The 7,858-nt window shown below is 48.3% G+C and overlaps 1 pseudogene; it reads right to left on the bottom strand.

Moving 5' to 3' along the window:
- Positions 1-2,632: 2,632 nt before the first annotated feature.
- LOC137353239 (U2 spliceosomal RNA) lies at positions 2,633-2,741 on the bottom strand (annotated as a pseudogene).
- Between the last annotated feature and the right edge of the window lie 5,117 nt (positions 2,742-7,858).

The following is a 7,858-nucleotide window of genomic DNA, read 5'->3' as shown; positions in this document are numbered from 1 at the left end:
CGATGGAGCGGACTCTGGACCGGAAGATGATCTTGGAGGCCTCCTTGGCAAAGAGCGAGGCCTGCTGGCTCTTCACCTCTTGGAGGTCCTCCTTGACCTCGACCCCCATTGACTGCAACCGGAGTAGATTTTGCATAATTTTCTGGAGTCGGGACAGTTCCCTCTGTCTCTCTCTCGCCTTCTGAACACCTTTGTGGATGAAGAACCTCTTGATGTTCTCCTTTATCGCTTCCCACCAGTGAACTGGAGACTCAAAGAGGGGTTTCACGGTCCTCCAACCTTTGTAATCCCTTTTGAGTTCCTCAACGTTCTCTGGGGTCAGCAGTGTCGCATTGAGCTTCCACGTCCCTCTGCCAACCCGCTGGTCGTCCTGTAAGTGACAGTCGGCCAGTAAGAGGCAGTGGTCGGAGAAGAACACCGGCTTGACGTCGGTGGATCCGACCGTGACAGCACGGGACACAAACAGGAAGTCAATCCTGGAACGGGCAGACCCGTCCGATCTTGACCATGTGTATCTGCGCTGCGCTCCGTCTGCAGGTTTGCTGAAGACGTCGTGCAGTTTGGCATCCTTAACTGTTTCTACTAGGAATCTGGACGTAGCGTCCAGTTTGCTGTCGTCACTGCCGGATCGTCCAGCCGCATCGATGATGCAGTTGAAGTCACCGCCTAGGATGACCGGCCTGGACGTCGCCAGCAGCAGTGGGAGCTGCTGGAAGACGGTCAGCCGCTCGCTGCGTTGTACCGGGGTGTACACGTTGATCAACCGGAGCGGAGCGTTGTTGTACATCACGTCTGCTACGAGGAGGCGGCCGCCCACCACCTCCTTAACTTCGGAGATGGTGAAGTTACCTCCCCGCAGCAGAATACCCAGGCCGGAGGAACGGCAGTCATTACCCCCCGACCAGATCGATGGCCCGTGGGACCACCATCGCGACCACTGCCTGTAGGTGCTGAGGTGTGGTATTCCACACTCCTGCAGAAACAGTAGGTCAGCTTTGACCTTGGCAAGGTAATCCAAGGTTGAAACACATCGCGTAGTAGATTTAATGCTACGCACATTAATGGAAGCAATTCTTACACCCATTTTTTACTAAAAATTAGTTGTTGCTTCCCATACCATTTGTCCTCGCTAGTCCCAGTCCTTCCCCTTCGGGATGTTCCTGCATACCCATCGTATGCGCAAGCAGTTTCACGTTGGTTGGGCTCAGAAACCCCTCCTGATTTTTCATGCAGGGTTTGTGCCACTCAGGTGACATCGGGGGGGGTCTTGTAGGCAGAGAGGATTGGGTTGTCCTCAGCTGCTTCCATCTGTTCCTCCTCGAAAACATCACAGCTCTCGGTCTCCCGGAGCTCAGGTGCGCCAGACGTGTCTTTGCTCCCGGTGTCGCAGAGCTGAGATGCGTTGGCCACTTCGTTACGTGTGGGGCATTGGGGTTGGGGCACGCTGGGCCCATCACAGCTTCCAGTGCCCGGGGGCTGGGATGCTTTATCATCCATCTCGGAGTTCTGCCGCCTCTTTTGAAGGGGCTGTCGTTCCAGCATTTCCCCGTCCAGTGAAGAGGAGTTGTTGCAGTCTGATTCAGAAGAGAGCCTCCTCTTGCCACTGGTTTGGGTGGTGGCTTTGGGATGTTTTTTCTTTGTGGTTTTCCTCTGGACCACTTGCCACTGACCTGTTTGTCCATCTGCTGCCTCCTCCTCCATTGATTCTGTCTGTGGAGGAGGGGTTTCCGGGCGCTGGGTAGGTGCTGGGTCGTTGGTTTCAGCCGCCTCCCCTTCCTTCTCAGGTTGATGTTCCTCACTGCGGAGAAGGTTGCTGGTCTCCTTTCGAACAGCGGACGCCTTCGTCGAACCTTCTCCCGGCCTTTCCTTGGACCTTGCCGCCTGAGCATAGCTGAGGCAACGTTTGGGACAAGTCTTGTAGAGATGGCCTGCCGCACCGCACAAGTTGCAACACTTAGTCTGCTTACAGTCCTTGGTCGGATGGCCTTCATCCTTGCAGTTCTTGCAAACAACCGTGCTGCAGTTGGCTGCCATGTGACCAGATTTGCCACAGGTGCGGCAAACTCTGGGCTGCCCAGCGTAGACCAAGAAGCCTCGACTTCCCCTGATAGCGAAGCTGGAGGGAGGGTGGATGATGGCTCCACTGGGATCTACCTTCAAGGTCACCTTGACCTGCCGCTTGCTGGTCCAGATCCCAAAGGGGTCCTTGACATCAGTGCTGCTGCCGGCCACCTCGACGTACCTGGCGAGAAAGGTGAGTACATCCACCACCGGAACATGGGGGTTGTGGAGGTGAATGGTCACCACCCGGTCCCGTTGTGACGGAAGCGTGAAGAGCGGCTCCGCTGTGAGGATCGACAGTGGCGCCCGGTCCCCCTTCTCCTTGAACGCCTTCAGGAACTTGATGCATCCCGCCACGTTCCGGAACGTCACGTCGAAGTATCCACTGCTGGGGAAATCCTGCAGGCAGAAGACGTCCGTCGCTTGAAATCCGCAGCAATCGAAGAGAATTTTCTTGATGAAGAAGGTGCGATCGACCGGTGCATCTCCTTCCTTGTCCTTCACGACCACCCGAACGGTGTTGCGCACTCCCTGGCCCGAAGCTCAAAAATTGGTTATAGCCATTTTACTCAAAGCTTCCCCAGGATCAAAAGGCAATGATCATGGTCTCTTCTCAATCAAATAAGCACTGATAAGAACAGATACTGCACTTGATCTGAGCCAAAAGGCCAAGAAGCAATCCACAGATACTTGCTAGAAAATGTAGAGGATCCAACAAGGGAAGGTGCAGTGCTGGACCTAATTCTGGGGAATGAAGCCGGACAGGTGGTTGATGTGTTGGTGGGGGTGCATTTTGGTGATAGCGACCACAACATGGTACAATTTAAGCCTGTTATGGAGAAAGAAATAGACAAGTTGCAGAAAAAGGTTTTGGATTGGGGGAGAGCGAATTTTAGTAAAATAAGTTAGGATCTGGCCAAGGTAGACTGGAAAGAGTGACTTGTCGGGAAATCTACAGAAGAGCAGTGGGGGGCATCCAAAAAGGATATGGGGAGGGTACAGGCCCAACATGTTCCCTCTAGGGTAATAGGTAGGAGCAACAAGCCCAGAGAACCATGGATGACCAGAAACAGTCAGGATACAATGAGTAGGAAAAGAGAGGCTTTTAGCAAATATAAGGAGAGCAAATCAACAGAAGCATTAGTGGAGTACAGAAAGTGTAGTTTGGAGCTTAAGAAAGCAATTAGGAGAGCAAAGAGGGGACATGAGAAAGCTCTGGCTGGTAAAAGTAGGGAAAATCCCAAGATTTTCTATCAGTATATCAATGGGAAGAGGATAACCAGGGAAAGAGTAGGACCCATTAGGGATCAAAGGGGAAATCTGTGGGTGGAGCCAGAGGACATTGGTAGGGTGTTGAATGAATATTTCACATCTGTCTTCATCCAAGAGAATGAGGAAGTAGATATGGAACTCAGAGAGAGAGACTGTGAGGTTCTTGAGCAAATTTTCAGAGGGAGTGACAATGTATTGGAGGTTTTGGCAGGCTTAAAAGTGGACAAATCTCCAGGTCCGGACGTTTTGTGGCCCAGGATGCTGTGGGAGGCGAGCGTGAAGATTACAGGTGCTCTGACCCTAATTTTTACTTCCTCTCTGGCCACCGGGGAGGTGCCAGAGGACTGGAGAACAGCTAATGTGGTCCCACTATTTAAGAAAGGTTGTAGAGATAAGCCAGGGAACTACATACCAGTGAGTCTCATGTCAGTGGAAGGGAAACTATTGGAGAAAATTCTGAAGGAGAGAATCTATCTCCACTTGGACAGGCAAAATTTGATTAGGAATAGTCAGCATGGCTTTGTCAGAGGGAGGTCAGGCCTAACAAATTTGATAGAATTTTTTGAGCATGTGATCAGGTGTGTAGATGAGGGTAGTGCAGTTGATGTAGTCGACATGGATTTCAGAAAAACCTTTGACAAGTTCCCACATGGGAGACTTATCAACAAAGCAAATGCACATGGTATAAAGCGTAACTTGATAAGGTGGATTCAAAACTGACTTAGCTGTAGGAGACAGAGAGTGATGACAGACGGCTGTTTTAATGACTGGAAGCCAGTGTCCAGTGGCATACCACAGGGATCTGTGCTGGGTCCCCTATTGTTTGTCATTTATATAAACGACATAGATGACTATGTGGGGGGTAGGATCAGTAAGTTTGCGGATGACACAAAGATTGGCCGAGTGGTTGACAGTGAGGTTGATTGTCTTGGGTTACAGGAAGATACAGATGGGATGGTCAAATGGGCAGAAAAGTGGCAGATGGAATTTAACCCTGAAAAGTGTGAGGTGATACACTTTGGAAGGAGTAATGTGACACGGAAGTATTCAATGAATGACACTGGGAAGTTCCGAGGAACAAAGGGACCTTGGTGTGTTTGTCCATAGATCCCTGAAGGCAGAAGGGCAGGTTAATGGGACACTTGCCTTTATCAATCGAGGCATAGATTACAAAAGCAAGGAGGTCATGTTGGAGTTGTATAGAACTTTGGTAAGGCCACAGTTGGAGTACTGTGTGCAATTCTGGTCGCCACATTATAGGAAGGATGTGATTGCACTGGAGGGAGTGCAGAGGCGATTCACCAGGATGGTGCCTGGGATGGAACATTTAAGCTATGAAGAGAGGTTGGATAGGCTTGGGTTGTTTTCGCTGGAGCAGAGAAGACTGAGGGGTGACCTGATCAAGGTGTACAAGATTATGAGGGGCATGGAGAGGGTGGATAGGGAGCTGCTGTTCCCCCTAGTTGAAGGGTCAGTTACGAGGGGACACAAGTTTAAGGTGAGTGGCAGGAGGTTTAAGGGGGATTTGAGGAAGAACTTTTTTACCCAGAGAGTGGTGACAGTCTGGAATGCACTGCCTGGGAGGGTGGTATTGGCGGGTTGCCTCACATCCTTTAAAAGGTACCTGGATGAGCATTTGGCACATCTTAACATTCAAGGCTATGAGCCAAGTGCTGGCAAATGGGATTAGGTAGACAGGTCAGGTGTCTTTAATGCATCGGTGCAGACTCGATGGGCCGAAGGGCCTCGTCTGGGCTGTGTAGTCTGTGATTCTGTGATTCTGAAATTAATCTAATAACAATGAGACTTTATCCATTCATTAGCATTCATTGTCTGAAGACTGGCATCTGTGATGCTGGGAACCTCAGGAGGAGGCCAAGATGCATCATCCACTTGGCACTTCTGGCTGAAGATGTTTGCAAATGCTTCATCCTTGTCTTTTGCACTGATGTGTTGGGCTCCTCCATCATTCAGGATGGGGATATTGGTGAAGCCTCCTCCTTTGGTTAGTTGTTTAATTGTCCACCATCATTCGCGACTGCATGTGGCAGGACTGCAAAGCTTTGATCTGAACAGTTGGTTGTGGGATCGCTTAGCTCTGTCTCGAGCACAGTTCACAGTACATCCAAGTTTTGTCAGCTGCACATTTTGAAATTGCGCCCTGTACTCCTAAGTGCAATTCATGAATAGAAATCACAAAAAGCAATGGAATGAGTACCTGTCCCTGGGGAACACCACTGTTTTCTTTCCTCCAATCAAAAAAAACACAACTGTTTACCAACATCTCGGTTTTCTCTCACTTATCCAATTTTATAGACACCCCCCTGCAGACAGACAGGCAGACAGATAGACAGACAGATAGGGAGGCAGGCGCTCCAGCAGACAGACAGACACTCAGGGAGGCAAGTGGTCCCGCAGACAGGCAGACGGCTAAACAGATATTGGATAATTGTATATTGTAACCTGTGGAATTGGTGTATTTGGATTTTCAGAAGGCTTTCAACAAGGTCCCACACAGGAGGTTAGAAAACAAAATTAGAGCATATGGGAATTGGGGGTAATATATTGGCATGGATTGCGAATTGGTTAATGGGCAGAAAACAGAGAGTAGGAATAATTGGATCATTCTCAGGATGGCAGGCTGTTACTAGTGGGGTATCACAAAGATCAGAGCTTGGGCCACAGCTGTTCACAATCCATATTCATGATTTGGATATGTGGGCCAAATGTAATATTTCCAAATTTGCTGCTGGCACAAAACTAGGTGTGAATGTAAGTTGTGAGGAGGATGCAAAAAGGCTGCAATGGAATTTGGAGAGGCTAAGTGAATGGGAAAGAACATGGCAGTCTGAATATAATGTGAATAAGTGTGAAATGATCCACTTTGGTAGAAAAAACAGAAAGGCAGAGTATTTGGCGAGGCGGTGGTGTATTGACCTAGGTACCGGAAATGACAACGGCAAACCCAGCCCTGTCAACCCTGCAAAATCCTCTTTATGAACATTCGGGGGCTTGTGCCAAAATTGGGAGAGCTGTCCCACAGATGCGAGTCAAGCAGCAGCCTGTCATAGTCACATTCACGGAATCATAGGTCCCAGACACCACCATCACCATCCCTCAGTATGTCCTGTCCCACCGGGAGGACAGACCCAGCAGAGGTGGTGACACAGGCCTCATACCTTCGTGGTTTCCTTTCCTAAGATTCAGGACCTTAGTCTCAGAATCAACCATGTCACTCTCCATCTTGATGAAGAATTCTATCATATTATGGTTGCTCATCCCCAAGGGGACTCGCACAACTAGATTGTCAATTATACCTCTTTCATTATATAATACCCAGTCTAGGATGGCCTGTTCTCTAGTTGGTTCCTCAACATATTAGTCCAGAAAACCATCCCGTATACACTCCAAGAATTCCTCCTCTACGGTATTGTGACTAATTTGATTTGCCCAATCTTTTTTCAGATTAAAGTCAACCGTAATTACAGATGTTCCTTTATAGCATGCATCTCTAATTTCCTGTTTAATGCTTTTCCCAACATCACCACTACAGTTTGGGGGGTCTATATACAACCCCCACTAATATTTTTTGCCCCTTAGTGTTTCTCAGCTCTACCCATACAGATTCCATATCATCAGAACTAATATCTTTCCTCACTATTCTGTTAATTTCCTCTTTAACCAACAATGCAACTCCACCACCTCTTGCTTTTTGTCTGTCCTTCTTAAATACTGAATATCCCTGGATGTTCATTTCCCATCCCTGGTCACCTTGCAGCCATGTCTCCGTAATCCTGACTATATCATACCCATTTACATCTTCTGTACTCTTTCCAATGCCGTCCCATCTTTCCTCAAGTTCGGCGCCCAGAATTGGACGCAATACTCCAGCTGAGGCTGAACTAGTGTCTTACACTAGTTCAACATAACTTCCTTGCTCTTGTACTCTATGTCTCTATTTATAAAGCCCAGGATATTGCTTTATTAACTGCTCTCTCAACCTGTCCTGGCACTTTTAATGACTTATGCACATATACACCTGGGAAACTCCACTACAAAACTTCCTCTGGCCCAAAAAACATCCATTAACCACTCCTCTTTGTTTCCTGTCACTCAGCCACTTTTGTATCCAGATTGCTACTGTCCCTTTTATTCCACGAGCTACAAGTTTGCACACAGGTCTGTTGTGTGGTACTGTATCAAATGGCTTTTGAAAGTCCCTGTACACTACATCAACAGCATTGCCCTCATTAACCTTCTCTATTACCACCTCAGAAAACTCCAGCAAGTTAGTTCAACACGATTTTCCCTGAAGAATTCCATGCTGGCATTCCTTAATTAACTCACATTTGTCCATGTGACTATTGATTTTGACCCGATTTATTGTTTCTCGAAGTTTTCCCAGCACCAAAGTTAAATTGACTGGCCTGTAGTTGCTGGGCTTATCCTGACACCCTTTTATTTGAACAAGGGTGTAATGTTTGCAGTTCTCCAGTCTCTGGCACCACACCTGAGTCTAAGGAAA

This window comes from Heterodontus francisci, chromosome 40 (genome assembly GCF_036365525.1).
Source record: "Heterodontus francisci isolate sHetFra1 chromosome 40, sHetFra1.hap1, whole genome shotgun sequence".
NCBI lineage: Eukaryota > Metazoa > Chordata > Chondrichthyes > Heterodontiformes > Heterodontidae > Heterodontus > Heterodontus francisci.
The sequence above is the reverse complement of the archived record's forward strand: the minus strand, read 5'-3'. Positions and strand labels throughout refer to the sequence as shown.